Below are 9,385 nucleotides of genomic sequence, written 5' to 3' on the forward strand. Positions count from 1 at the left end.
TGTGCTGCTCCATCTGGGACATTGCTGCAGCATCCTCAACAGGAACGCTCCTGCTCGACCCGGGCCCCTGCTTTGGGCCTTCCTTTTATTATAATAAATTCTGAAATCACTTTAGCACGGGGAGTCTGGTTTCGTTTTTAACATGTACTGTTAGTTTGGTTATGGTAAAAGGGGTTAAAAGGGGAGTTATAAAAAATAAGGTACTCAATGTACCATAACGCACCTCAGTAAAGGGCACCATGAGCCAGCCTGGACAGAGCTGTAATGGGCAATCAAGGCCTTACACCTTTATGCAAATGGAGGATCCAAACAGAAACCAATCCAAAGGGACAAAAAACAGGATAAAAAGGGGCCTCTGACCCCTGAATCTGTGCCACTCCATCTGGGACATCGCTGCTCCATCCTCAATGGGAACGCTCCTGCTCAGCCCGGGCCCCTGCTTTGGGCCTTTCTTTGATTATAATAAATGCTGAAATCACTTTAGTACCAGGAACCTGGTCCCATTTTTAACATGTACTGTTAGTTTGGTTATGGTAAAAGGGGTTAAAAGGGGAGTTGTAAGAAATTACATTTAAGCAAAGTGCACCATCCCCCAGCAAAACAAGCCAGCCTGGACAGAACTGTAATGGCCAATCAAGCACCTTAAACCTTCATGCAAATGAAGGATCCCAACAGAAAACAATCCAAAGGGACAAAAAAGGTTAAAAAGAAGCCTCTGACCCAGGGAAGGTGTGCCACTCTCTCTGGGAGATCAGGGACATCGCTGCTCCATCCTCAACAGGAACGCTCCTGCTCGGCCCGGGCCCCTGCTTTAGGCCTTTCTTTTATTGTAATAAATGCTGAAATCACTTTAGCACCAGGAGCCTGCTCTCGTTTCTAACAGCTCCCACCCTGCCCAGAGGGACACGGTGGATGTGGTCACTTGTTCCCCACAGCCTTGTTACTTCCTGCTCATTGCTTTTTGCTTCCAGCAATCTGGAAGCTTCTGCCATGCCCAGCCTGCCTCAGTTTCCCCTAAGCCTGGTGTAGTTTACAAGAGAGTGCAGGGGGCTGTGGTGAGGTGGGCTCTGCCCTTGTGCAGGACCCTGGAGCTCCTCCTCACTCCACCATGCACCAGCCCTGTGCAGCCCCCAGTGGGTGCCCAGCACATGGAGATGTGCCCTGAGCATCCCACAGCCCAGGGAAGGGTCAGGGGGATGCAGAATTCCTGACCCAGCCTCTGGGAAGTGCTGCCTCCAGCCAGACTGGGGTGGAATCCTCCTTGCTGGATTGGAGCCCGTGTTCTCTCTGCTCCCGCCCTCCTCCCACGCACGGGGCTGGGGGCCAGCTCTTCCTGGGGTTACGGGCTCCAGCCAAGGGCCAGGAAACGTGGGTGCCATGGCCACCACCTCCTGCCCTGCCCGGGGCTCCTTCCAGGGGTGTAACCCTGGGGAAACCCTTCCTGCTGTGGGAGGGGATGGAGTCACTGCCCTGCTGGGGTGGTCAGATCATCCTGCAGTGACAGCACACGGGGAATGGCTTCCAGCTGACAGAGTGGGTTTAGACGGGATATTGGGTGTGATGGAGTTCTTGGGTGAGGGAAGAGACAAAGATCTGACTCCATGTTTCAGAAGGCTCGATTTAGTATTTTATGATATATATTACATCAAAACTATGCTAAAAGAATAGAAGAAAAGGTTCTCATCAGAAGGCTGGCTAAGAATAGAATAGCAAAAAATGATAACAAATATTCTGTCTCGGACAGAGAGTCTGAGCCAGGTGACTGTGGTTGGCCATTAATTAGAAACAACCACATGAGACCAATCCCAGATGCACCTGTTGCATCCCACAGCAGCAGATAATCAATGTTTACATTTTGTTCCTGAGGCCTTTCAGCTTCTCAGGAGGAAAAATCCTAAGGAAAGGATTTTTCATAAAAGATGTCTGAGACAATTGGGAGGAAATTCTTTATTATGAGGGTGATGAGGCCCTGGCACAGCTGCCCAGAGAAGCTGTGGCTGTCCCATCCCTGGAAGTATCGAAGGCCAGGGTTGGACAGGGCTTGGACCAACCTGATATATTAGAAGGTTTCCCTGCCCATGGCAGGGGGTTGGAGATCCCTTTCAACCCAAGCCAGTCTGAGATTCTGTGATTCTATGAACTCTTTCAGCACCAGGGAGCGTGGGATGAACTGTTTCTTTGCAGGGAAAATCTGGATTGAAACACTGCAGCGCCACTGCCCCAGGATAAACAGGGAGGAACTGGGCTGCAGTGGACAAACTGGCTCAGCAGCTGAGATGGAAGCTGGCAGGAAAGGCACATGGCAGAACCCTGCCCCAGCATCCCCTCAGCCTCTCCTGTCCTGTCCAGCAGCACTGAGCCCTTTCTGGACAGGTGATCCTGCCCTGGATCCCCTCTGGAAGCAGAATCAGCCCCCTCTGGAAGCACGGCCCTCCTGTCCCTGGGCTCCAAGAGAGCTCTTTGTGCCCCTCAGCACCAGGAGCAGGAGAGGAACATCCCAAATCCTGCCAGGCCCCTCATTCCCAACCTTGCCATGCTCTCCCACAGCAGGGCAACGTCCCCACTCCTACTCTGAGCCGCTCCTGCACGTCCTGAGCCTCCACCCCTACGCCCACATGCTCCCTCATTTGTGTCAGGCAACTTCAGGACGGGAATCCACAGGAAAATCCCTCTCTGTGAACAGGGAGCTGTGTCCTCACTCAGGGCTCAGGCATGGGCAGCTCCAAGAGGTCCCTCATGCTGTCAGGGGACAGACACAGAGTCATTCAGGCTGGGAAAGAGCTCCAGGACCATCAAGTGCCACCATGCCCACTGGACCATGTAAAAAAGGGTCACATTTGCTGGGTTTTGAGTCCTTCCAGGGATGGTGACTCCACCCTGGTCATGCTATGCTGGTTCCTGACCACTCTTTCAGTGGAGAAACTTCTCCTAATATCCAACCTGGATGTCCTCTGGCATAACCTGAGAGCTGGCACGTTTCTCTCACGAAAGGCAAAGCAAAACCCCACTAATTTCCATATTTCTTGCAATAGGATGGATCTAACAGAACCAGTGCAGCCTTTTTTGGGGTTACTGGGCCACCCCACACCACAGGCACTGTCCTCTTCCCTTGCAGCGCGTCTCACACCTCTGTGATGTCCCCACAGCAGGACCTGCCCCACTCCCAGGGGATCCCAGGGACCCAAATGGATCCAAATGGCGAGCAAGACATCCTGCAGATCATCTGCTGCATGGTCTGAGGGTTCCAGAGACTCAGAGGGCTCCGAAGGAGAGCAGAGGGAATCTCCACAGGAATCCACAGGCCTTCAGCAGCTGTAGAGCGCCAGAGGAAAGCACCAAGGGGTTGTACCTGCTGCAGGTGACATCCAAACCCCCAGGCAGGGACAGTGACAGCCCTGCACTGTGCTCCACTGTAGGAGAGACAGGGGTAGGATGGTGGGGATGGACAGAGAGCAGAGATCTCTGCAGCCAGGGCTGGGAACTTGTGGTTTATTGCAAAGGGCCTGGGTGCAGGGCCCTGCTGGGAGCTGCCAGCCACAGCTCAGAGCAGACCCCAAAGAGGAGAGGGGGAGAGAGGGTGAGAGGGTGAGAGAGTAAAAGGGGTAAGAGAGCAAAAACATAGGAGAGTAAGAGGGTAAGAGACCAAGGTTCCCGTTACAATACCATAAATCTTCTTCTGTGCTGAATATTCTCATTCTCACTAACCAGTCTAGTACAAGATACAAATCCTACAGCATTTCCATACAGCCTAGAAGAATCATTACATTCCCACACTGGGTTACATTTTAAACCCTAAAAACTCCTCTTTGGCCCCTTCTGCCAAGCTGGCAGGGTCTGCTCTGAGCCTTGGGCCTGTCTGCAAGCAGAGGGGATTGTTTGATCCAAAGGGGATCACCTTCAGCTGGCCATGCCATTGTTTTCCAGTTGTTCAGTAACTGAGGGATCTCAAAGCTTGCTTTCATTTCAATCTCGCTTAGAGTTTTCATATTCTCACAATCTTTTGCCAGGCAATCACACTTATAAGGCTTTCCTGTTTCATCTTCCCCAGCACTCCGCCCTGCAGAGCTCTGCACGGACCCCCCCAAGCACAGGGGCCATCAGGCTGCCAGGGCTGTTGCTGCCAGGCCCAGCAGAGTTCCAGGAGCCCAGTTTGTGCTGGTTCAGAGGGACATTGGCACTGGGGCTCCCATAGCAGCCGTGGCACAGCAAGGAGGGGGCAAGCACTTCATCCCCTGCAGCTGCTGCTGAAATCTCAGCACTAAATTAGCTTTAATCAGCCCTAAATTGATGACAAAGGCTGTTCAGTGACCCTCTGGCCCATCCCTTTCAGCTGCTGCAGGCAGAGTCCTGGCAGGACCATGGAGCAAACTCTGCCCAAAGCTTTCACTGCCCTTTGAGTCCCTGGCCACCATCACGGGCACAGCCCTTGGGTGCAGTGTCAGTGGTGCCAGACACCTCTGAGAGGCACAGAAGACTTGGGAAGCCCTTCCAGCAGCCCTTCCAGCAGTGTCCCCCACAAACACCCCCAGCCTGTGCTGGGAGCTGCCTGTTCGTGCCGGGATGTGCTGGCCCCATGCCCGGGGATGGGAGGGTGGTGCTGCACTTTCCCTGCCACAGAGCAGCTGCAGCCAAGCTGATTTCCCCACACTGACATCTCCACCCTGCGTGCTGCTGCCTCCTCACACTCCCCCAGGGTGTTTTTTCAGGGGGGTGGCAGGTGCTGTGGGTTTGGTGCTGTCCCACAGAGGACAAATGATCTCCCTGGGCTGTGAGAGAACAGCCTGAGATGGAAAGGACCCACAGGGAGCATGGATTGCAACCCCAAACCCTGCCCAGACCCCCCAACAACCTCATCCTGGGCATCCTGAGCTGGAATATCCACAGAGATCATTGATCCAGCTCCTGGACCCCCCAACAACCCCACTGTGACCGTGTTCACAGGGGTCTGGGGATGAGGGAAGAGATGAGGATCTGACTCCATGTTTCAGAAGGCTGATTTATTATTTTATGATATATATTACATTAAAACTATACTAAAAGAATAGAAGAAAAGGTTCATCAGAAGGCTGGCTAAGAATAGAAAAGGAAAGAATGATAACAAAGGTTTGTGGCTCGAACTCTGTGTCTGAGCCAGCTGACTGTGATTGGCCATTAATTAGAAACAACCACATGAGACCAATCACAGATGCACCTGTTGCATTCCACAGCAGCAGATAATCAATGTTTACATTTTGTTCCTGAGGCCTTTCAGCTTCTCAGAAGGAAAAATCCTCAGGAGAGGATTTTTTTATAAAAGATGTCAGTGACAGGCCCTGTGGGCTGGAGTGTGTTCCACTGTGTGGAGAGCCTGAGGCAATGAGGTTTGCTCAGACTGGGACCTCCACAGCCATCTGCAAGGAGATCACCAAGAGGGCAGACCCAGGATCTCCACAGCTGTCCATCCAGGAGGATGAAGGCAGCAGAGATGAACCAGAACAACTTTGAACTGGATATGTTGGGAATATTTCACCATGGGGAAGGTCAAACCTGGCAGCAAATTGCCCAGAGAGGCTGTGCAGCCTCTGTGTCCTTGGAGGCCTTCAGGACCAGACTGATCATGGGGAAAAATCCCTGAGCAGCCTGCTCTGGTCCTGCTTGGAGCACAAGGTTGAACAAGAGACCTTCAGAGTCCTCCACCCTCAATTTTCCTGTCGTGCTGTGCTGCTGCAGGTGGGGTGGTATTCTTTCTCTGTACAGTTTTCCCCTTATTATATCTTCTGTCTGAATTCCTTAAAAAGCCATTTCACTGTTGAAGGAATGTCTTGGGAATGGCTTTGCGCTTTCACTTCAGGAGCATTCGAGATTGTTTCCATTTTCTGGTGGCTTGGGGGATTTTTCACACCCGTGATTGATAGCGTGCCACACGCAGCAGCTACACGAGCACTTAAGTTGCAAAGCAAAGCAACTCCAACCCACAGAAATGCCACAAGTGACACAGTCCACAAAACCATAACTGTGCCTTCTTATCCATATTCAGGCTGCAGGGTATTTAATTACGAGATCCCAGATTATCAGCACGCACTCCTGCCTGGTTCAGTGGAGGAGGAGTGATGTGTCTGGAATGACAAAGCTGCTCAACACTTTCCTTTCCTTGTGCTTCCCAGTGAATCACAGGATCCTGCACGTCCAAACCTTGATAGGACCCGAGCTGGAGCTGGGCCAGGGAGGAGATCAGGGCAAGGCTCTTCCCCCAGAGGGTGCTGGCACTGCCCAGGCTGCCCAGGCAATGGGCACGGCCCCGAGGCTGCCAGAGCTCCAGGGATGCCCAGGCTGGGCTTGCTGGGGGCTCTGGGCAGGGCTTGGCTTTGGGATTGATCATCCCTGTGGGTCCCTTCCAGCTCAGCACATTCCATGATTGTGTGAGAGTGAGGGATGGGGGAGATGAAGGATGGGGGAGAAATTTGGGCAGCGCTGCAGGGATGGCCAGGGTGGGGTTGGTGGGGGCTCTGGGCAGGGTTTGGGGCTGCACTGGATCATCCTGTGGGTCCCTCCAGCTCAGGATGTTCCACTTTTTCTGTCCAATTCTATTCCACTTCTGTGCTGAGCCAGGCACAAGGATCCTGTGTCACTCTTGGCCTGAGCAAGGCAGGAACCCCCAGCTCTGTGCTGACAGGGGAAGCCATCAAACACGCCAGAATTATTCCTGCCTTCCTCCATGCAGCCTCTGCTCTTCTCATCTCTGCCCATCTTCCTTAGAGAATGTTTTTAACCCCAGGGACAGGTCCTGGGAAGCTCCTTGGCAGACAGGGCCAGGGCTGCAGGGCAGTGCTGGGTGTGGATGAGCAGGCAGAAGGATGCAGAGCAGTCTGACCCAGTGGGACAGCACCGTGCCCAGCCTGGCACTGCCATCCCTTGGCCTCTGGGCACACAGAGGGGACCCAGGACAGCTGCAGCTGAGGGCTGGGCTGGACCCTGCTGTTCCCTGGGCAGAGCAGAGCCTGTCCTGGGGCAAAGCTGGCAGTGATGCCAGGGCACCACTTAGAAAATGAATTTTTAGAAAATGAGTTTTTAACCCCAGGGACAGGTCTTGGGAAGCTCCTTGGCAGAGAGGGCCAGGGCTGCAGGGCAGTGCTGGGTGTGGGCAGAGGGATAAAGAGCAGTGTGACCCAGTGGGCAGAGGGATGCAGAGAGGTCCTGCCCACTGGGTCAGTGGTGCCCAGCACCTGCCCAGCCTGGCACTGCCATCCCTTGGCCTCTGGGCTCACAGAGGGGACCCAGGGCAGCTGCAGATGAGGTTGTGGGCCAGACCCTTCTGTTCCCTGGGCAGAGCAGAGCCTGTCCTGGGGCAGAGCTGGCAGCGATGCCAGGGCTGTGCAGCTGCCTGGCACCCGCTGGCCATGCTGGGAGCGTGGGACACACGTCCTGCCCAGCTGGCACAGTGCCTGGCAGGCCAGCTCAGGGCAGAGCCAGCTGTCTGCTCCCAGCCAGGAGCGGGCAGGGAGCTGGCTGCTCTCCACTGGCACAGAGCAATTGAAAAATCGCTGGAAGGATTCCACTGAAGGAAAAAATAAATAAATAAAAAGGTGTCGGTGAAAACTTGTTTAGCCAAACGGGCTTCCCTGGCACGGGGCTGGGGCTGGGCACCTCCCCACTGTGCCAGGCAGGGAGCAGAGGGAGCTGGCACTGGCAGAGCTGTGGGATCCAGGCAGCTCCCTGCAGCAGGGACAGGGACAGAGGGACACAGGACAGCCTGCTCTGCCACACAGCGATTTTTATTTATTTTTTATTAAGTGCCAGCGTTTCCCAGTGCTCAGCATCACCTGGGAGCAAAGGGAAGGTTCTTCCCAAGAGCTTCTTCCTCTCTGTGCACACACTGCCTGTCCTGCCCTGTGTGCCCAGGGAACAGCAGAAGGCAGCAGACTTGCTGCCCGTGTGCCCACCCTGTCCTGCTCTGTGTGCCCTGTCCTGCCCACTCTGCTCTGTCCTGTGTGCCCACCCTGCCCTGTCCTGCCCACCTGCCCAGCTCAGTGAGGAGCTCCCAGCACTACCAGGACCCACAGCGCTCGCAGCTGTGGCCCCAGAATCATCACACACTCCCAAATCTGCTTGGTTGCCAGGTCCTTTCCAGGGTCCTTTCCAGGGCTCACCCAGCATGAGGGGGGCTCCTGTTCTGTCCTGTAGGGCTCAGAGCCAGCCCAGCCCTCCAGGCTGCTCAGGATTGAGAATTCTCTTGGTTGTCACCAGGTTGTACCCACAGCAGCTGGGCTGGGGCCCTCCATGAGGAGCCACTGGGGCTGTCCTGTGTGCATGGGGGCGTCTCCTGCCCATCCCCATCAGGGATGCTCCTGGGGATGCTCCCACACAAGGTGCTCAGGTGTCTTCTGAGACCTGGAAAAACACCAGTGTGGTTTTGGTAGCCTGATTTTGTAGCCCGATTTTACATAGCAATTCCACGGGCCAATTTTGTACCCAAAATTTACGTGGCGATTCTCTAGTCCAATTTTGTACTCAAATTTTGTAGCCCAACTTTGCATAGAAACCTTATAGCCCAATATTGTACCCAGATTTTTTAGCCCAATTTTATATAGCAATTCTATAGCTTAATTTTGTACCCAGATTTTTTAAACCAATTTTGTAGCCCAATTTTATATAGCAATCCTATACCCCAATTTTGTGGCCCAATTTTATATAGAAACTTTATAGCCCAATTCTGTACCCAGATTTTGTAGCCAAATTTCATATAACAGTTTTATAGTCTAATTTTGTATCCAGATTTCGTAGCCCAATTTTATATAGCAAATTTATAGCCCAATTCTGTACCCAGATTTTGTAGCCCAATTTTACATAGCAATTCTATAGCTTAATTTTGTACCTAGATTTTTTAACCTAATTTTGTAGCCCAATTTTATACAGAAACTTTTTAGCCCAATTCTGTACCCAGATTTTGTAGCCCAATTTTATATAGCAATCCTATAGACCAAATTTGTACCCAGATTTTGTAGCCAAATTTTATATAGAAATTTTGTACCCCAATTTTACATAGCAATTTTATAGCCCAGTTCTGTACCCAGATTTTGCAGCCAAATTTTGTAGCCCAATTTCATACAGAAACTTTATAGCCCAATTTTATACAGAAATTTATAGCCCAATTCTGTACCCAGATTTTGTAGCCCAATTTTATACAGAAACTTTATAGCCCAATTTTATACAGAAATTTATAGCCCAATTCTGTACCCAGATTTTGTAGCCCAATTTTATATAGCAATCCTATAGACCAATTTTTTACCCAGATTTTGTAGCCCAATTCTGTACCCAGACTTTGTAGCCCAATTTCCCACAGCAATTCTATAGCCCAATTCTGTACCCAGATTTTGTAGCCCAATTTTATACAGAAACTTTGTAGCCC

This window comes from Melospiza melodia, chromosome 27 (assembly GCF_035770615.1).
Source record: "Melospiza melodia melodia isolate bMelMel2 chromosome 27, bMelMel2.pri, whole genome shotgun sequence".
Taxonomy (NCBI): domain Eukaryota; kingdom Metazoa; phylum Chordata; class Aves; order Passeriformes; family Passerellidae; genus Melospiza; species Melospiza melodia.